At 51.0% G+C, this 20399-nt stretch overlaps 1 protein-coding gene across 7 annotated transcripts in view; it reads left to right on the plus strand.

Moving 5' to 3' along the window:
* Positions 1-10366: 10366 nt before the first annotated feature.
* Positions 10367-20399, plus strand: part of Apba2 (amyloid beta precursor protein binding family A member 2) — a 236214-nt gene continuing 226181 nt past the window's right edge. For 4 of the 7 annotated variants that reach the window (XM_060367274.1, XM_060367281.1, XM_060367276.1 and 1 more), the window contains exon 1: positions 10784-10917. The gene's annotated coding sequence lies outside the window, so the exon portion shown is untranslated. Of the gene's footprint in view, positions 10503-10783; positions 10918-20399 lie in introns of those variants that run through there. The other 3 variants (XM_060367275.1, XM_060367277.1, XM_060367279.1) reach the window with 1 other exon arrangement.

Genomic DNA, 20399 nt, shown 5'->3' on the forward strand with positions numbered 1-20399 from the left:
GTCTGCTACTGTGCCTTCCCTGACTACTGTCATGTCTTCTCTATCTTGGTAGACTGTCCCTATGTAACTGTAGGCCAAAAAAAACCTCTTGCTTAAGTTGCTGTAGTCAAGGTCTTTAGCACAACAACAAGCAAGCAAGACACCTGCTCATGAAGCTGGGGGGCAATGCAAGAGAGACCTGTTGAACACCATGAGGAGGCTGCCGTGTGCCCGCTGTTCCAGAAATGTAGCTTTTGCTGATGTTGCAGTAGCAATGTACAGTTGCTGTGTGTGGGGAACTGATTCCAGGCCCTCCAACAGATCCCCAAATGCACGTGTGGATACTCAATATCTTGGGTAGTGTTTATACAGCACATACACACTCTCCTGTATACTTTAAATCATCTCTAAATGACTTACAATACCCGATACAATGTAAGTGCTGAGAAAGTTATCATTTGAGTAATGAGAAGAAACACATCCAGGCACATTCTGTATAGATACCTTTTTTTTTTTTTTCAGATATTTTTGCTGTGAGGTTAGTTGACTCTTCAGGTGTGGGACCTTCAGTTGGGGGCCTGCAGATGTGGACAGTTGTCTGTACTACAGGTTGGAGTGCTTAAATGACAGAAAAAAGTTGTCTATCTCTGTGGAGCAGCACCTTCATAGCATATATGAGGCTCTAGGTTTAATTCCTGGTGCTGAAAACAAATCAGAGAATGAAACCCCAGACCTGTTGATTTCTGCATCCTATGAAAGGTCATTATTCAGAGGTGGGGCCCTAGAGCTGGAACCAATTCAGGAGCCTGGGAGTCCCACACTCCACCGATGCCTTAGCAAGGTGCTACTCTGTTTGATGTCAGGTGAAGCTGTGCCGTTCAGCTCTCTAGCTGGCTCAGTATCCTCATTTCTCCCAGCCATTGCTCCCCATTTGTTCCTTCACAGGCCTTCACTGATGGCCCCATTGTGCCCTTCAAGAACGAACTTAGTGAAGCGATGATGGGGCTTTGTATGAGTACTTTTATTTAATAGGTGGTTGGTGGTTAAAGCTGAGGGCACACTCAAGGCAGATAAAACAGATTTGGGGGATTAGGAAGGCCTTGGAATTGCTTCTTAAATATTTTGTTTTACCTGTTCACACGCTCAACCAGAAAACCTTTCCTGGGTGCCCACCCTGTGCTAGGCACTGTGCGTGAGCTGAGAACGCATGGTGAGTGTTAGGTATCAAAGGTCTTCCCAGGCCAGCCTTGGGTCCCAGCCTGCACGGCTGACAGCAGTGGAACCGGAAGCTGCCAGGCCATGCTGGAAGTGAGCACTAGGAAGGGTAGGCTTCCTGTCCTGGAGTAGCTTAACAGAAGCTTCTCTGAGAATGCATCAAAGGACTGCAGCAGAGAGAACGTGACCGCACTGCCATGGAACGGTTCCTCTTTCTCTGGGAACTAGACGGCTCTTCCCAGGCCCACACAATGTTGAATAAAGAGTGCCAACAGTGTTTCGAGACAGGTGGCCAGATCATGGAGGCTTGAGGAATCTAGCACGGCCATTGGTGCAGGGTGAGAAACAGAGCGCTGGTGAGGTGAAAGTGAGAGAAATGGGGTGCCAGGCAGCTCACCTGTTCCAGCCCTTAGTGGGGAGTCGTCTGCTACCTAGCTGCCCTTCATACAGGTGCCAGGTGCCAGCAAGATCTTGTTTCTCCACGTTGTGATCACCAGGCCTGGCCAGGCTGAGCCTTGGGTCATCTTTCAAAGGGGGCTGAGAAGGAAGGACCTTGGATTCGCTCCTTCCCCTTGTGCTGGAAGCATTTGCTCTTGGATAAGGATGTTTCTCATCAGGCCTGGTCTCAAGGATGGTCAGAGAGCAGGATGTGAGTGTGGCTGACCCACATCTTTACCAGAGTAGTCTGCTAATGATCTGGCAAGCTCAGTGAGCACAGTTCCCCTTGCTGTGGGGCTCCTATGCTGTCTCCAGCTGGATCCAGAGGGCTCTTGTTGGTCACAGCACCGTCACCACTACACCATGAAAGAGTAGCAACAGGTTTCCTTATTCTCAGTCACTCCCAACTTGTGGTTCACATTCATTTATTTGTACAATTTTCCCCCATGCAAGTGGATAAACACATTAGAAAGGATTATGGTGGGTTTGTCGGTGTCAAGCCTGATGGCCTCTTGGCTTAAGCTTCTTTCTCTAGATGCTCTTCTGTGCTCTGCAGGTCACCTGGACTACACCCACTAAATGTCGTGAGTGCCACTCCTCCAGGTTTTGACAAACACACCCCTAGTCTTGGCCAGATCATCACAAAATTGACACCAAATAACCACTGACGTCCTGGCTCAGCCCTCATGTTCTGAGAGGAGACTGGGAAATGTGGTCACTCGAGGGTAAGCCAAATTCAGCAGAGTAAGAGGAAAGGAGAGATGAGCTTGGAGCTTTGGGTGAGGCCCTCAGTTCAGGGTCCTGCCCTATGGAGAAGTGACACTGGGCAGTTATATCTGAGTCCCCACGTTAGTGCAACAGAGACACCCTGCATGCCCATGCCATGCTGAGGGGCATACAGAGCCAAACATTATGTTCTTTAGAATGTTCTTTAGTGCACCACACTGTGGCCTGCCTTTAGCAGGAGTTGGGCCCCCAGTATACCCAGCCTCCTAAAGCAGCTCCCTGAACTGTTGCCTCACAGATACCTCATGCTTTCATTTTCTTTTTGGGCATGGAGCTATGGCTTCAGGACACATCATTTAAAAATGCTTCTAAAGCTGACCCGAGGATCCAGGACAACAAATGTCGCCACTCTTCCTGGAACCTCAGCACTCTCGAGGGCTCCCTTTTACGTGCTGGTGTTAGGAACCACCAGCATCACAAACAGCCGTTAGGCTCACATCACGTTCTAGTCTCTGTCCCTGTCTCTACCTCTCTATGTAAGTGTACAGGCCAGAGTCTGGTGTCCCATGTCGTATCCACTCATGTCTACATCTTATGTTTTGAGGCAGGATCTCTCACTGAGCCTGGAGCTCACTGATTGGCAAGTTCTGGGGAGCCTCCGATCTCTTGTCTCCCCAGTGATGGGATTGCTGCATGTTGTTGTCACGCATACTTCTGCACTCAGCTGTTCCTTCATTCTCCTTGGGAACCAAACTCGGGTCCTCATGGTTGCCCAGTAAACATTTTATTCACTGAGTCATCTCCCTAACCCCACAGTCAGGATTCCTAACGTTACAGGAGTATCCTTGAAACCAGAACTGACTTATGCTGCTGAAAAATACAGAGACGGGAGATCAGGCATGGCTGGTCCCAGAACCTACAGCGACATCGTTCATGGCTCGTTGTCTCTTCATCCTGTTTTCATTTGCCATTGCTCCGACAACAGTTCCAGCAGGTTGCTCCACAGCTGCAGATGGAAGCTCACATTATCCCTACTGAGGACCATCTCAGTTGGAGGAGTCTGAGAATAGACTGAAATGAGTCTGACAGTATTGACCTGGATCACACACCCACCCAGGCTGAGATCTAGAGAAGCAATGGAAGACATGGATTGTTGTGATCCCCATGGCACAGGAAAGGCAAGCCCCCCTCCTAATCCAGGGGACAGAGCACGGGAAAGGGTGGGTCCTAAGGGAACTTCTGAGTAATCATCTCTAGAAGAATGGTTATTGGTAAAAAAAACAAAAACAAAAAAACACAAAAACATCCTATAGCTACAATGTCTATGGTTCAGGAAGAGCACATCTAGCTGAGGGTGTCGCCTTACTGCCTGTTTCGACTCAGGTTACAAGCTAGGGGTTCCACTTAAATGCTGATCACCACAGAAGTGCAACCTGGTGGCCCGCAGGAGGCCTCTCTACCTTTGTTGAAACTGCTCTGGGCTAGGATGCCCCAGGGACCATAAGACAGAGGCCTGCAGACTTTGAATACTCAGTTTCTCTATGCCCACAGATAGCCTTGAAGGTAAGTTCTGCTGGTCCTCCTGTGCTGAAGCTCCCAGCTCCTCTGCTCAGCTCTGGTGCACGGCTCTGCCTGTAGCCACCGCACGCAGATACGCCCCCATGGGTGGGGCTCTCTCTTGGTATGCCAGCTGCCTTTTGCCTTTCTAATTCATCTCCGAAGGCATAGATGGGTCCTCACCTCGGGTGCCCAAAACAGACTCACCCAGTGCTCTCAGGGTGCATTTTGGGGTTTTGGGCAGATACTCCTTTCCCTGAGTTGCTGTGCACAGCCAAGGCTTTGATCTGGATTGTCCTGTCCCCCCATTTGAAGCCCACTTCCTCCTGCTCCTTTGAGAACAGCAATTGGAGTCTCAGCCTTTCCCCCAGTGAAGTCTGACCTCTTTCTTTAGACTGATCTACCTCCCACCACCCTTTCCTTGGCTTGACTCACATGGGAGGGCTGTTCCTGGCCTGTCCACTTCGCCTCCCTCAGCAAGACACACGTTGGTGCTGGTAGAGCTTACACCCTTCTTATGCAGGCATGCTCAAGTGACTGTGTGTTAGCATAGTATCCAGCATCTACAAGGGATGAGGGATGGGCTTGGGAACGCTGATGAGGCCAACATCTGCAGATGATTAAGTTCTCCAAAGAAAGGGTAGAACATTTGCATAGAACCTACACACGCTTCTCTGTGGACCTACTGTATCTCCAGCCAGACTGTCAGATTTAATATCATAAAAAAATGCTGTAAAATAGTTGAATGCTCTATTGTTTAAGGGAAAACGGCCAAAAACAAACAAAAAAAAATCAACAGGTGCTCAGGACAAATACGATTTGTTTTAAACCAACCCCCCTCGCTCACCCGGCCCTTGTGCCTGTGGTGCTGAAAATCAAACCCAGAGCCTTACCCATACTAGCCAAGAATTCTACTATGGGGCTAAATCCCTAGTCCTGCCTTTCCAAATATTTCACTTCTTGGTTGAATCTCAGATGTGAATCCAGGGAACAGGGACGGCACCTGTGTATTACAGTTACTCTGCTGTCTGTACTCTCTATCGACTGTACTGTAGGCGCTGTCTAGAGCCACACCTCGCCTGTGACCTGCTCTCTGCTCTCACTGCCAGAGAACAAGGCTCTGTTTTTGGTGACTTTCCACCCACACCAACTCATGGCAACTTTTCTTGTAAGGAGCAGAGTGCTGCCTTTCCAGGGCACACCAGCACCACAGAGCAGGTCCTTCCTCACAGGCTCTGTCCCATGGCAGGGGCTGTCCGTGTCCACTGCCTCCTCAGGCATCCTGCCCCTTAGTTAGCCAGTATAACTTCGGGGGCCTGGACTTGGAGGAATGGGAACCAGAGGTTTCTATTTATTGCTACAAAGCCTTGATTATTAATTTTTTTTCCTTTTCAGAATCTACATCCTCCACTCAGCCAAGAAATCAGTAGTATTTACTTTTTAGGAAGGTATTTTGCTTCCATGCTCACCAAAGGCATTTCCAATGCCCCGTCTCTCTGTCTTCCAACACAAGGCTCTGGGCTGAGGAAGAATTTGTTAGCATGTGCTCCGAGTTTAAGTGAGTGAGTATTCCTCACTCTCTTAAATCCTGACAGTAAGAGATCCCCAGAGCATCAAGATATGGTTGAGGTTGCATTTCTCCTCAGATGTTCTGGATGCCAGGGATTTTTGAAGCCAATCTCCTTAGAGAAGGAACGGAAGACGAAATGGCCACACGAGCTCTGCGTCGGCAGTTCTTGGCCCACAGGATGAGAGAGGTCACACATCAGCCATCCGCATGTCAGGTATTTACATTACCATTCGAAATGGCAGGCAAACTGCAGTTATGAACTAGGGACGAAATGATTTCACGGCTGGGAGTCACCACGACATGAGGAACTGTATTAAAGGGTTGCAGTATTAGGATGGTTGAGAACCAGTGCTGCAGGTTATTTGCCTGAGGCCTTAATCCATGGCACGTTAATTGAGACAGACTTGAGTCTGGCTACTGGATCATAATCCTTTAGGTTGTACAAGGATGGAGGGTGCGGTGAAGAAGACGAACCCCAGTGTTTGGCATTAAGGGAGGTGAAACCCAGAGAGACTTAGGCTGAGCAGTAACTCTGGGCTAGGGGAGATGGTCTGCCGAGCCCACAGAACAAAGACGTGTCTTTGTCAGTCAAATGCATTTGTTTATATATTAAGCATAGGAATGAAAGAAAAAAACTTTCTGCTGCCTGGAAGTTATTAAAGGAGCATCCTTCCCAGTATATAACTCAAAATGTCTATATCCTGCCCTATATAAGAAAGGCAGGTGTTATTTTAGGAAGTAAGTAATGGCAAGAGCTGAGTAACCTGGCTGCAGCTATCCAGTGCCTTGCAGAAATCTGGCCTGGTCAGGACGCCGGCCGTGCCCACACTGGCAGCAAGCCTGCAATTCATGGATGCAGCCACTATGTGGCGACAGGGAGCAGAATCATGTGTTCCAAACACACAGGCTACCTGTTTTGATTTCTCTCCCCAGAGAAAGGGACCAGAAATTTCAAGTGTCTGTCAAAGGGCATGTTAAGGCCTGGTCCCCTGCTTGGTACCAGTGGATTTAGATGGGACCTTTAGAGGGGCAATGCCTAGTGGAAAGTCTTTATGTGATTGAGGAAGTGCCCTGGAGAGAGATTTGGGACCTGCTCCCTTTCCATAGCTCTTCTGCTTCTCCTGGCCAGCTGAGTAGCTTCTTTTGTTATATTGAAATGTCATAGGTCTTTTATCCTCCAAAGTGTTAAGCCCTTAAGATATGAATAATTAAAAAAAACAATCAGGGACATATATGCAATATTGGGTATTATACAGACATACCCAATATTGGGTATATCAATGAAAACTTTTCCTGTTACTTCTGCTTTAGCCACTAATGTCTATCCAGGGATGGCTAGCATCCTACTAATTTGTTGTGGTCTTCTGAGAGAGACTTTTAGTTGAATGAAAGCATCTTCTGAGTCAACCTTTACCCTTTCTTCCTTTGTACATCTGTTTTTCTGTGTACCCTGTGAATCCCAAGTGTTGGGATTACAGGTGCACATCACCACGCCTAGCTTCTTTTCCTTTTAATCACACACGTGAACATGCATGTCTCTGCTCCTTGCTCTTTGACTTAGCAGTATGTCCCAGACCGTAGCATAGCAGAATTGCCATCAAAGAGACCAGAGACACTTCATCCAGTGACTGATCGGGGCAGCTGCAGAGCCCCACAGCCAAACATTAGGCAGAACTTGGGGAGTCCTGTGGAGGACAGGGAGAAAGGATCAAAGGAACCAGAGGGGTCACGGATACCACGAGAACACAATCCACAGAATCTACGGACCAGGCCTCATGGGGACTCACAGAGGTCAGGGAGCCTGTAGGAGTCTGACCTAGGTCCTCTGCAGATATGTTATGGCTGAGTAGCTCGCTGTTCTTGTGAGAATCCTAACAGTGGGAGTGGGATTCGGGCAGAGGCTGGCCATGACTCATTTTCCCACTTATGGGACTCTTTTTCTCTTATTGGGTTGCCTCGTCCAGCCTTGACGTGATGGTGTGTGCCTGTTACGCAATGTTTGGTTGATGTCCCTGAGAGGCCTGCTCTTTTTGGGGGGGAGGTGGAGTTGGGAGAGGGGAGGTGCCAGGGGTAGAGACTGGGGAGGGGAGAGAGGGGCAATTGTGGTCGGGATGTAATATATGAGAGAATAAAATATAAATAAATAATGAAAAATCCAATATGTCCCAGAGACTGCCTCATGTTACTCTGCCGTGTGTGTGTGTGTGTGTGTGTGTGTTCTTCCTTCCCTTCTGACTGCATGCAGTATCAATGTGCAGATATGCCCAGCGTGCATAACTGACCCTGCTCGTGGACACGAAAGCTGCTGATAGTCCCTTACTACTTTACAGTGACCATGCCCCCAGCACCTTTTCACATGTGTACTCTTCCTGTAGAAATGTACATGGAGATAGAATCAGATTAAATAAATCACCTATTGACTTTCTACAATAGGTAACTGTCCCCAAAGATCGTGTGTTCAATGCTTGGTCCCCAGTCTGACACTGTTAGGAGGCGGGTCCAGAGGAAGGAAGTTAGGTCATTGCAGGTGTGTCCTTCAAAGTGAGCTGGTTCTTCCTCAATGTTCTCCCTGTCATGTTGTCCTGTTTCACCAGAGGTCAGGACCAAGGTCACCTGACCAGTGGACTGGAACCTCAGAGACCGAGCCTAAATAAACTTCCCCTTTAAGAAGCTCTTATCACGGGTATTTTTTTAGAGGAAGCTGATGAATGCAAAGTAACAGGCATGTGTGGTTTTAGGAAGAGTGGTTCTGTTTTCTTCCATAGGTGTTATACAGTTTATACTCCTGTGGGAAGTGAGGAAGACTGCCAGTTTCCCCTTGACTTCTGGAGCATACTGTGCTATTTATTGGCACCTGAGTCTCCGACAGGTAAAGGCAATGGCAGCTTAGTGGAGCTTCAGTTCGCTTTCTTTTTCTTTGTTTCTTTTGTGAGGCTGGGGCTGATGCTAGGGTCTCATGTACCCTACAAAGGTGTCTGATTATGGAGCCATGCTCCCAGCCCCACCTGTGTTTAAAAGTTGTTTGTAGGCTAGTGAGATGGCTTAGCCTTTAGAGGCACCTGCAGCCAAGCCTGATGACCTAAATTCAACCCCTGGGGCCACACGTGGACGTAGGGAACCAACCCCTGAAAGTTGTGCTATGACCTCTGCACACACACACCATCAGAAACACACACACACACTAAAAGTGTTAAAAAATAGAAAAGTCACTTGTATTTCCTTTTCTGTGAACTGTCCATTTTATTCAGTCAAAATTGCTCTAAAACTACTCCCCGATGTTATGATTGATTTGCAAACACTTTACATGGGTTTCTTTGCTTGTGAAGATCATTTTCAGGCAGGACTTCTCAGTTTTGTTTTGTAGCATGCTTAGTAATCCTCCACTCCATTCTTTAAGGAGATGTTGAAGAGCAGGCTGACTCAGTCTCTCCAGACGAGGCTGTGGGTGAACCTGAATGTTCGATTGTGTGGACATCAGACACTGTTGCTCCTGGCTACCACGTGTGAGTCTGGAAAGAGCTCAAAAGCAGTCACTGAGGAGTATGTCCTCAAACTACTAAGACTAACCCTATGCACAGACCCAGGGTAGAGTGGGTGCCGTGTCTGGGTGTTTAGGCATAGGTGTCTAATTTCCTATGGAGTTTGGTCACCCTAGTGCCAAGCAAGATTGCCATCAGATGCTTGTCGTCCTCGCATTCAGGAGGCTGAGAAAGGACCGTGAGTTAAAAGGCGGCTTGAGCTATACAGCAAGAACCTGTCTCAAGAAAACAAGGGCATAGGGACACAGCTTCAGGTAGGGAGATGTGCTTGCCTGGTGTGTAATGTCCTGTGCACTCGGAGCAGATGGACACATTCGGACCCCACATCTAACATTCAGTACTAGGTACCATTTTGCATTTGGAGAAACACTTGGGCTGAACTTTTTGTCTGCTGGGTCAGGAGATTGTTTAAGATGATGGAAAAAATAAGCGGTGAAATGCTCACCTCTAGGAGGAGGACGAATGGTTCTGGAGTGGAACTGACCTCGTTGGTCCCTGGGCCTCTGAAACTACTTTGCTACTTCTGGCCCTGGGACAGGCGACAAAGGGTGAAGGAGAGGGAGGCGGACAGGCCACAGGTCCAGGAGGTCCTTACTAGGTCTGCCCCTGCCTTCAGTTTTCCTCCTGGCCCTTCACAGGATCTCTTCTGTCACTGTGGGCATCGGGAAGAGCTCTCCTCAGCCTACCCATTCCCCCCCTTTCTTCTGACACTCCTCTGATCTTCTGGCACCTGGCCTTCAACGCAATCTACCCCTAAAAGGAGAAAGAGACAGAGAGAGAGAGAAGCAGAAACAGACACACACACACAGAGGTCAACTGGAAGCATGTGGGGCTAAAGTGAGGTAGGAGTGCCCCAGCCCCTTAAACAGGGCACCCTGTTTGCCTTAGATCTGCAAGTTGCCACAAGTGCATAGAACTGAATGAAAGGTCAAAGGTGACACCAGCGTCTTGCCCAACCTTCAAGGGTTTCAAGGGGCGTACTTATACTGAGGGGCTGGCAACTGTGGAGTATTAGAGGTTAGGGAGCCTCTCCATTCCGGACAGCCAAGGCTACACAGGGACTCGGTGGTCACCAGGGACCTGGTGAGAAGACCTGTTGGCCAGCCGGTCCCCGGGATCCACGGTGGGGAAGCAGGACAAGGCTTTCCCCGTCAGGAGAGGCTTTCTGTGGCCGCGATCCCCTAGGGATTCTGGCCCAGGCTCCGCAGAGAGCCAAGCTGGCAGAGCAGGGCGCGGTCGCCGCAGCCCCTCAGCGCGGCACGCTCTCCGAAGCCCGCCAGGGGGCAGCGCGGCGTCAGGGGCAGGGTGCGGGCAGCGGCAGCATCGCCTTCACCTGTTCTGCCCGCTGGGGACCAGACTTCCAAGGCTCCCCAACCGGCGGGTCCCCGCGCACTGCCAGGAATCCGTGTGCTCCCCAGGGCGCCACCGCGACTCGCGGAGCCAGCCTCAGCCCGTGTCCCGAGGACCCGGGTCCCCAGGTGGGCTCGTCCGCCGTCCCCGCGCCGCGCCCGGAGGCGCTGCGCTCGGCGCCGAAGCATCTTTGTCTGCGCCCTGCGCGCTCTTGAATCCCTTGGCTCCCTAGGGTGTCTTCAGAAAGCGTCTCTCTCCCGCGTGGCCCGGCGCGGGAGGAGCGGGGGCGGCCGGTTTGGCGGCGGCGAGGGCGGTGTGGGTGCGGGTGCTCCCGGGCCGCGCCGCGTGCGCCCGGCAGAGGCGGCCCTGCGTGCCGTGCGCGGCGTCCGGGGCGCGCCCGCCGCTATCCAGCTTCCCGGGCTCATTAGCAGTCTCGGTGCGCGGCTCGGCGCGGGCTCACAAAGAGCTGCGGCGGCGCCCGGCTCTCGGCCTCGCCGACCCAGCGGCGGGCGGCGGCGCATCGCGCAATCGGCGGGGCGGCAGGTAAGCGGGGCCCGGGGCGCCCGAGTCGCCGCGGCGGCAGCCTGGGTTGCCCGGTTCCGCGTGGAGGCGAAGGGGGGGCGCAGTAGGGGGCGCGGAGGCTGTGGTCCCAGCGCTCCCTTTCGGACCCTGGGGGGGGGGGTTCTGGAGCGGCGGAGGGGCATCGTCGACAGGGCGGGCCGCGGCTGGGACCCGGGGGTGTTACGGACCAGCGCCCCACTCCGTCCGGACCCGCCGGACCCTCCCCGCCACTGACCAGCGGCCGGGCGCGGCAGGGATCAGCTGGCGGCTAGGTTATCAGGGGCTGGTAGTGCGGCGGCGAGGGGGCTACCTGGTGCGGCCAGAGGAGGAGGTGGTTACTCGCTCGGGTCCCCTCACGCTGGCCCGGCTGCTAGTGCGGTCCGGGTGTGTGTGGGGGAGCTGCTTGGCACTGATACCAAGTCCCGATGCTGGGCGGCAACTCGGGAGTTTGGGGTCGCTACTGGGTTCGCTGCTTCCAGGCAACCGGTCTTTGATCTGTACCCCACCCCCTTTCCCTTTATAATGAGGCCCGGGGGAGAAACTCAGTTAAAAATTCCACACCCGATATTCTCGGGGGTGCGGCGGGGACATGCCCCTCGGCCTGGATACTTCCTGCTGGCAGGCAGAGCCTGGCAAGGGGACTTGGGCATAGAGGATGAAGGCGGACATTGATCCCAGCTTCTCCGAGCCTTGTTTTCACACTGGACAGGATGGGCAGCAGGCCTCTGTATGCCCAAAGCTGTGGGCGAACTTCCCCAGAGTCCAGAAGGGGTAGGAGCAGGTACCAGAGGGGCTGTGCAAAGGCCTGCCCTGGATCTAGGTGCCTTAGATGGAGCCTGCTAATCTTAACTTAGAATTTACTTATGGAAGACTTTTAATTCTTTGATATCAATTTGTATATGACTTGACGGAGGCCAGACTGAAATGGAAATTTAAATAGAGCCAGCTCACCCTGGCCTTGTGCAGGATGAAGTTCTTAAACCTGGCATACTGTTCGTGGCTTTTCAAACCTGGGCCGATTTGTCCCTGGTCTGTTAAACCCCACGACCCCCTCCCTTTTTTGGATATTGCTCATCCTTGGAGAAAGGACATTGGTTTCAGGAACAAAGACCGAAGAGCTTCAAGGGTCCAAATGAACAACTTTTTTTCTGAAGTACAAATCTGCAGGTGCCAGGAACCAGTGGGCAGTCTTCCTTTGCGGCAGGTTCCCTCCAGTGAAGTGAGGTGAGGGCTTTCCTGGTCAGCAGCCGTCTGAAGGCAGGGGACTCAGGTCAGAGTGGCTGGGCTAACCGGAGTACTGTCATTCACTCTGGTTCCTGGGTGGCCATAGGGGTGGACCGCAGAGGGTCCAGCTTCAGAGCTCTGGGAGAGAGGGGGGAGGGTCATGGGGCTGGAACCTTCCGGGACTCTGAGCCGTGTGGAAGGCATTAGTGTGTAAGTGGAACTGACTGTGAGCTGGAGGTCTCAGGAGCCCCTGTCTGCTTGCCCTGAGGGTCATCTCTGAGGTGGGTGCAGCAGTAGGCCACCCCTGGGCGCTTCTCATCGCTCTGGTGTCAGGGAGCAGGTAGCCTCACCCCACTGCTGCTTTTCCATGTCTAAGGCACTGGACTCCACCGCATCTGATGGTCTATGAGTAGGGGTGAGCCAGAATCAGGCCAGAGTTGTTTGTGTTGGAAGGAGCTGATACTGGGGACCATGAGCTTCTGCTTTTTGTCCTCCTTCCCTTGTGAGGTAACCCCAGACCCAAGTAGTAGCTTGTTAGTCAGTTTGCATAACCATCCCCGGGATAGTTCAGAAGCACACCCTTCTGTTTCATTTTTCCATTTTTTTGGAATAAAATATTAGTTTCACAGTAATAAATGGTAGGGATGGCTTGTGAAATGGAGGTGCATAAATATCCAATTTGCCAACTGAGCTAAGAAGTGCTAGATAAAAATAAAAGATAATTGTGAAAGGCACCAATCACACCCCTGGAGGCTCAGAGGGAGTGCTAAAACACCTTGACTTTTCCTAGACAAAACTGAGGAACTCAGAGGAAAAACACATTTGATGGTGAGGTTGGCAACAACCAGGGCTTTGTCTGGGCTGGGCAGTGGTCACTGAGGCCTGTTGGAGGAGCAGGATGGGCCTGTACCTGAACACAGAGGAATCATGTAGCCCTCAACTTAGCCCTCTATTCTTATCCGTCCTCTGAATACGAGGCTCAACAGGTGAGGGTCTCCACAGACACCACAGTGCTCTTTATGGTCCTAGGAACAGCCTTCCTGGTCTGGAGGGCTTTCCAGATCAAATGGCAGACACCTACATACCCTGCCCTACAGCCTGTGCCCTTGGTTCGGCGACAGCCTGGGCTGTGTGCCCTCTTTCACTGCTCCCAGCTCCTTGTCTTACTGGTGATGAGGATAAGAGACATGTAAGTCACTGGCGAGGAGTGGTGTGGCTGGCACGGGTTACACTTGAGATGATGGCCCAAGGGGCAGGGGCCGGAGTGGTGCTTACTCATCCCTTTGGAGGATGATTGGGTGACAGCTGTCAGGGGGAGCTCTCCTCCAACTCCTTTTCTCCTATGCCCCACCCACCAGCTGGGCCAGGGCCAGCAGGAGTCTCCAGGCAGCCTGCTGGCACAGGCTGAGTCAGCATCATGGGCCCTGGCTTCTCGCCTCTCCTGCAGCTGGTCCTCACTCTGTCCCTGTCCCGACATTCAAGGGAGCCCAAGGAGGACAGCACCCTCAAGGTCATACTGTCGGGCTCTGTGAAACTTTACCCATTGGTGGGTCCTACAGATGGGTAGCCACATCTGTGCAGATTAGGCTCGATTTTTCCCCCTTCTTGTAACAGTTTTTTACGTTCGTGTATGTGTACTGGGGGCCACACACATGCCGAAGAATAAGAGGTCAGGGGAAAGCTTATGGGCGTGGATGTTCTCCTTCTACCATAGGGGTTCTGGGGATTGAACTCAGCTCATCAGGCTTGGCAGCAAATGCCCTTGCTCACTGAGAAAGCTTATGGGTCCTGGGTTATGCTTTCCATGCTAGCCTGGAAGTTTCCTAGGATTGGACTTTGAGACTGGTCCTCAGTCAGTTGAAGCAATGCTAGTCTGTCTCACTTTTCTAAATGCTTAGAGATTTCCCCGTTGTCCACTCCACACCCTTAGGGCCTGATTTCCATAGGTCTCTCTCCTTAAGCATGACCCTTCAAGGCTGCCCAGCTCCTGGCAGATGGCCCCTACCTAATTTGCCCTTGTTTTACCACCCACTCTGTCACTTTGTCCCAAGTCATAGTGTCCATCCTTGATGATTCCAGCTAGGATGTGCTCTTTCCATTCTTATCCCTTGACCTCAAGTTGTTGGGCTGGCTCATGCCTCAGAGCGTTAGCATCTGTTTCTTGCCCCCCCCCCCAGATGCCTGCGTGGCTTGCTCCATAATTCATTCCACTGTCTGTTTATATACCAGCTCCCTGACCACCTTCCATGCATTGGCATCACTTCCCCATTGTTAACGCGGCCTCGCGTCTCTCCTTAGCACCTAACACCCAGCATCCCACTTATACATACAGAAGTCATTGTTTATCGTCTGTCTCTTACCACCCAAATGTAAAGACTGTTTCTGCATCCCTAGCATCTAGAATTGTGGTCGGCATGTGGCAGATCCTCAGTGTTGTCATGGGATGAATGAATGGCTGAACCTGTCTTCATGTTTGGATCCTGAAACCTAAGTGCAGAGCCTTGAGGTCAGTGACAGACAGGACAGAGCCACAGTGCTGGGCTGTGCAAGCCTGTCTTTTTGGAGACCAGAAGGGAATGCGGTGTTGAGGCTAATCCAGCCCACAGAGTGGGCCTTCTGGCTCCGCACTGGAGGGTCTTTTGGAATTTGTTAGCTTTGATGGTCCGAAGTCAGGCAGGCCCAGCTACCAGGGTTAGCCTTGCGTGTTCTTACAGGTGCATTGGGAGGCAGGCATTCTTGCTTAGGTCCCCTTCTTCATCTGAATGCTTCTTTTCTCCAATACTTTATTCTGCTCCCCATCACTCTTTGTTGCATTTTAGTACACTCATATGTATGTGCATGTGTGTGTGTGTGCTACATACATGTATGTGAAGGTTAGAGGACAACTTGGGAAGGCCTTTCCTTCTACCTGGGTATATAAATAAGGTTGCTTAGTTGGCAAGTGCCCTGATTTTATTAGTCATCTTTTGGACCCTCTCTCCCCCACTGGACATTTCTAAACCTGTCCTGTACCTCCTGTCAGACCCAAGGTCGTGAGGGCTCTCAGTTTTTGCCCATCTGTCCTGGTCAGCTCTCCCTGCAAGCGGTCTCCTGCCTGACTCCATTGCCTGTGTTCTGACCCGATAGTGTGAGCTTCCCTGGTTTCCTGAGGGAGGAAGTGGGGGTAGGAAGAGAGAATGGGATAATAAGAACGTGACTCCAGCCTGGCTGTGCTTCTGTCCCTGGGACTTGGAGCCTTTCTTTTATGTCTGAAGTTGTTTTGAGTGAAAGCCAATATTGAATTGATGCAGGATTCTGTTGTGATAGCGATGGCTTCATGAGGTGCCTCTGTAGCTTCAGGCTGGTTGTGGCTTTTTTCTGTTTGGCTGGGGAGCTGAGGCTTGTGAGTTTTAATGGTAGCCCACTAAGATAACCTAACATAGATGCTTCCTGAAGTCTGAAGTGCTATTCCAAAGTAAGGCACATCTGTTGTTTTGTGATTGAAAGATAAGACAAGAAAGGTAAAAGTGTGTGGTTGAGATTCCCGAGTTGACGGACTACACAAGTGTTTTCTAGACGCTGAAGCACTCCAGCATCTGAAGGTGGTTTGGTGGAGAAACCAGCCGAATTGAGTCCACATGGGATGGCTCTGTGTATGGAGCTCCGGTTCTTGGTGTTTACTGTTTTAATCGGTTTTTCTTCTCACTGGAAGTGGCTGGTCTTGCCTTAATTTGCAGGTGAGAGGACCTGGAAGCTGGAATTGGCTTGAGAATTTGGAGGGTAATTTTTTTTTTTGGGGGGGGGAAGAGTGGGGAGGATCGTTTCCTGGGGTATTTATGAACTGGGCGATCCTGACTAGGACTTGGGTCCTAGTCCCAAGTGCACACAGAGGTAGTTTGCAGTATGTGCTTGGAGAATCCGTTGCTTGACGGCTGGGAAGTCAAGTGGCACAGAGGTTAAAAGAGAAGGCTGGGGCCATTCAGAGCAGCAGCCATTGCTGGGGCCATCAGTGTTTTCCCTTTACACTTGAACATGGATTCCTAGCATTTCCAGTCTCTAGAATCAATGGTAGAGAGAGGCGTTTGCTTTGGAACCGCTCAGCCACTTCCGAACAAACCCAGTCGTCAATGCCAACTAGGAGAGCGATGTCGGCTTCATATGCATGTGTGTTTATGTGTGCATATGCTTTATTTTTGTTTCATTCGTTTGCTTTTCTATTCCTGGAATTGATTCCCAGCAAGGGAGCGCTAAATATGAATGACTCTGAACTGTCATGTGCATTGTTAATTTAAAAAAATATATAGTTTATGGTTTTTCCCAGTTGGTTTGATTAGCAATTTTCTTGAGGAATCCATTGTTTCCCAGACAGAAGAACCATCCATTGAGTGAGTGCATGCATTTAGGGATGATGGATTTCTCAGGTCTCTCTGATAGCCAAGTGTGTGCATTGTTCACATAAAACACCGTTTATGCTTCTAGGTCTTTTGGTGTAGTAAGGAAGCCATGTGCTGTAACATCTGTCTGTATTATCCAGAGCTGCTGACAGCTGTCACGGGGAGGGTGGGGCGGAGGGGGACATGTGTGAAGTCAGAAGCTCAGGAAACCAGCCTCGGCCCCCTCCCACGGCAGCCTGCCTTGCCTCCGGTGTGACTAGGCTTGTCCCGAGACGGGCATGGCCCCTATCCACCTGCACTGCGTTCCCCACCAGCCAGAGTGACGGTAAGGACCAAGTGGAGTCTGGATGTGTGCACATGTTCCTCAGCCAGTGTGGTCTTAGGGCGGGGTGTGCATGCACATGTGTTTGCACGTGTGTTACCTCCGCTCTGCCTGCCACGTCTCAGAAACCCGGTGCCACCTTGGGCCTCGCTAGTGACCGTGGTAGCTGCTGTTTGGCTGATTCTGGCTGTGGGTCCTAGACATATCTTGAGCCCCAGAGGCAGGAGTGAGCCTGTCTTGGCATCTGTTTCTCCAGGGAATGGCACTGAGTATGGTCGGTTTTCTTAACTCACATCTCTACTAGATGTCTCACTTTGTGCTAAAGAGTCCCCCGGGAACGTTTTTTTGCTCTTTGAGTGCCAGGGCACTGCAGCTGGTCTCTGTGTGTGAGTGTGCGTGTGTGCATGCTGCCATTAGTTCTGGGGCCTCGTCTTTGTGATGTTTTGGGTCGGAACCTGCACGTCTTGACTTACTCGTGCCATTAGCGGATTTTAGCTCTGAAATTAATTCCATTGTATCAAGTACTAATTTTTTTTTCCTTGATCACAGGCCATCCTTGCTTAATCAGCAGGGATGATGGGAGCACCCTCACCTTGCACTGATCCCATGTGGAGGGCTGTTTTGAGGGGGCCTGGACCAGCAGTGTTCCCTGCCCTTTGCTTTGTCAAACCACGCCTGTGTATGTCATTTTTAAAAATCCATCATATATGATATTTATTTAGTAAAGAAAGTTGGGGGTGGTAGGGAGGTTCCTAGGTGTTTAAAGGATAGCCTCTCACCTAGCCGTTATCATTCACTTGACTGGATATACACGAACTCATCTATGCTCAAATTAAGGAGTCAAAGCTTACTTTAGTTGCCCCTAAGTTCCTTTGCTGAGGGATCCATCATACCCAGTGGATATTTCCTGAGTACTTGCTGAATCTGTCTTCCCTGTTCTTTATTTAGAGCGCAATGAAGCTGGCATGGGTTGGGATGGGGTGGGTTGGGGTGAGGTAGGGTGGGGTAAGGTGGGGTAAGGTGGGGTAAGGTGGGGTGGGGGAGTCTGGTCTCATGGTACCAGAGCTCAGTCCTAGCTTTCAGCCCAAGGTCTTGCCTGGGATGTACAAGCTGGGAGTTGTGAGTGCCAGGGCTGGATGGGCTGTTTACGGATCCCGTTCTAGAGAAGGGGCTGACTTTGTCCTTTTAGAGCAGAAGCCCCCCTTCCCCTGGGAGTCCAGGGCGCAGGGGAGGGACTAGTTTTCTGGTGGTAGGATTATATAGTTTGTGTAGGTCGGGGCCTGGATGGGTGCATGATGTTTATGCGTCCTGACTGATAGGTGTGGAACTGCCTTGGGTGTAATGAGGAGTTGGGGGCAGAGCAAATGGTATAGTTTACTGAGCAAGCTATAGTGGATTTTCTAGAACCATGCTCCTAGATCTGAGAGTATGGTCATGGGTGAATGGCTATGAGGGGGCCTTATGATGGTCACATCCACAGGTGAGGTGGCACGCAGAGGGACACAGGGCAGAATAGGGCTCAGCTGGGGGCTTGGGGCCATGTTAAGGTTACCAAGAGGGATTCTCTGAGGATATATGAGAGGGTTTCCAGGGCCCCCTCCTTCCTCAGGGTGCTCTGTAGGAGGCCGTGGTCAGGCCTCAAGAGCATGGATGTTTAATTTCACCCTTTAGAGATTTATAGGCTTGCTAGATTAAATTGCCCCTGTTCTTCTACAGGCACGACAAGATCTATGACAAACCATACATCACATTATTAATTTGCTCATGCAGAGTTAACCTGTGCAGCTTTGCATGACTTAGCCTAGGCTGGGCCCAGACCCCGGGAAATTTGTTTCCAGTTGTCTGCTGAGAGAAGGTGGCTCTCGGGACAGACTTGCAGCAGGACTTATCAGCTGTGCATCTCTTTGTCTGCACACAGCCAGCTTGGTCTGGCTGGGACGCAGGCGACTATTTCCTAGGCTCCCAGTGGTTTTCTGGCAGCTGCTACTTCTGGGGTGGCCATGGCCAAGGCTTGGGGCAAGGCAGAGCTGTGGTTGTGTTCAGATATCCTGAGCCCCTCTGCTGGATGGAAGTTGGCTTCCCAGCCTTAACAGCAGGGGAGCAGTGAGAAGATGTTTGAGTGTCTTGTTTGTAGCCCAGAGACCAAGGGCAGCAGCTTTCCCTTCCCCTTCAGTTTCTGATAGGATGGAGCAGCCATTACTGTCTTGGGGCTGATGGGATGGATCAGAAACAGCTCTTCCTCCGGCATGCCAGGCATCAGTAATCTTGGCCTCGGAGGTGCCCATCTTTGGAAATGGAGTCGGCCTGTTTTATTCTTTGGCTCAGAGTGGAGGTGTGGGGCCCTGTTCTCTCCCGTAAGGTTCACAGTGCCCTTACCACCTTTCACGGCCTCTTTTACTCCCAGGTACTATGGCTGAGCGTGGCCACCTGGTAGCTGGAAAACAGGGCTTGAAAGGAAAGCTGTGCTTGGTGTATGGTGAAGGCATACTGTGTGCAGACCTTCCTGCCATCTTGATGGCTTTTATCAGTCACTTGGAGTTTACACTGCAGTGCCCAGTCCCTGATGAGTCACCTTCTTTGATAGCTTGGTGTAGTTAATGTCTCATGGGCCACAGCAGAACTGTTTGACTGACATTGTTACCGGGGGTGATTGCAGTGGGAACCAGTGCTTTGGTCTAGACATGGGCCTTTGCTGTGTTGACTTGGTCAGCCATGCCTATGGAACCAAGATAGACCCACGGAATTCACACACGTCTGTGGAAATGCAAGCAGAGCTTACTCTTCTAGTGGCCATCCGTCACCGAGGCAAAGTTAGCTTTGGTGTCCAGGTTTAGGTGGAGGCTGGCCTTTGAGCTCTTCACCCAATTCCCTGCAGTGACCAGTGTGCTGTCAGTCATATTCCTTACTGGACGCCATGCAAGCTGATGGAGACCTGGGGTCCTCTGTAGGGATTCAGGAGCCTTCTGTGAGGTCATGGCCCTGTTGGCACCCTCATGTCCACCTACTGGTAAAGGGCAAGAACTGAGAGAATGTAACGCTCTTTAAGCTGCTCGGTTTTGCGATGATTTGTATTAGCAATCACAAGAAACTGATACAGCTGCCAGGAGACACACACAGGTGTCCACAGCTGCATGGTGATGGCTGTCAGCCTGCAGACAAGCCAGATAACCAAGCGGAAGAGTGGATGAGGATGTTGAGTTTTATTCTCACGAAGATTTCAGTACAGGGAGGGGCGGGTTGTGGAGAATCTACGGAACAGATGGGTCTTTGCACATGATGTCGAGCGAAGCAGTCCTAGATGCTAGAGTCTGTGCTGTATGAGTCACTTTGCATGACATTCAACAGGCATCTTCATCGATGTCAGGTGCTGTCCTTGCAGATGGCAAGTAGAGGTCACGTAGGATGGAAGTGGGCCTCCTTTGGGGGCTGGTGATGTTCCATGTATGATACAGGACTTTCCGTCCACATTCTACATTTCAATAAAAAGTTTAAAATAGAACAGTAAGCCGCTTTGAATTTTCATGGAGAACTTTAGTTGACTGACT

The sequence above is a fragment of the Meriones unguiculatus genome, chromosome 14 (assembly GCF_030254825.1).
Source record: "Meriones unguiculatus strain TT.TT164.6M chromosome 14, Bangor_MerUng_6.1, whole genome shotgun sequence".
NCBI classification, from domain to species: domain Eukaryota; kingdom Metazoa; phylum Chordata; class Mammalia; order Rodentia; family Muridae; genus Meriones; species Meriones unguiculatus.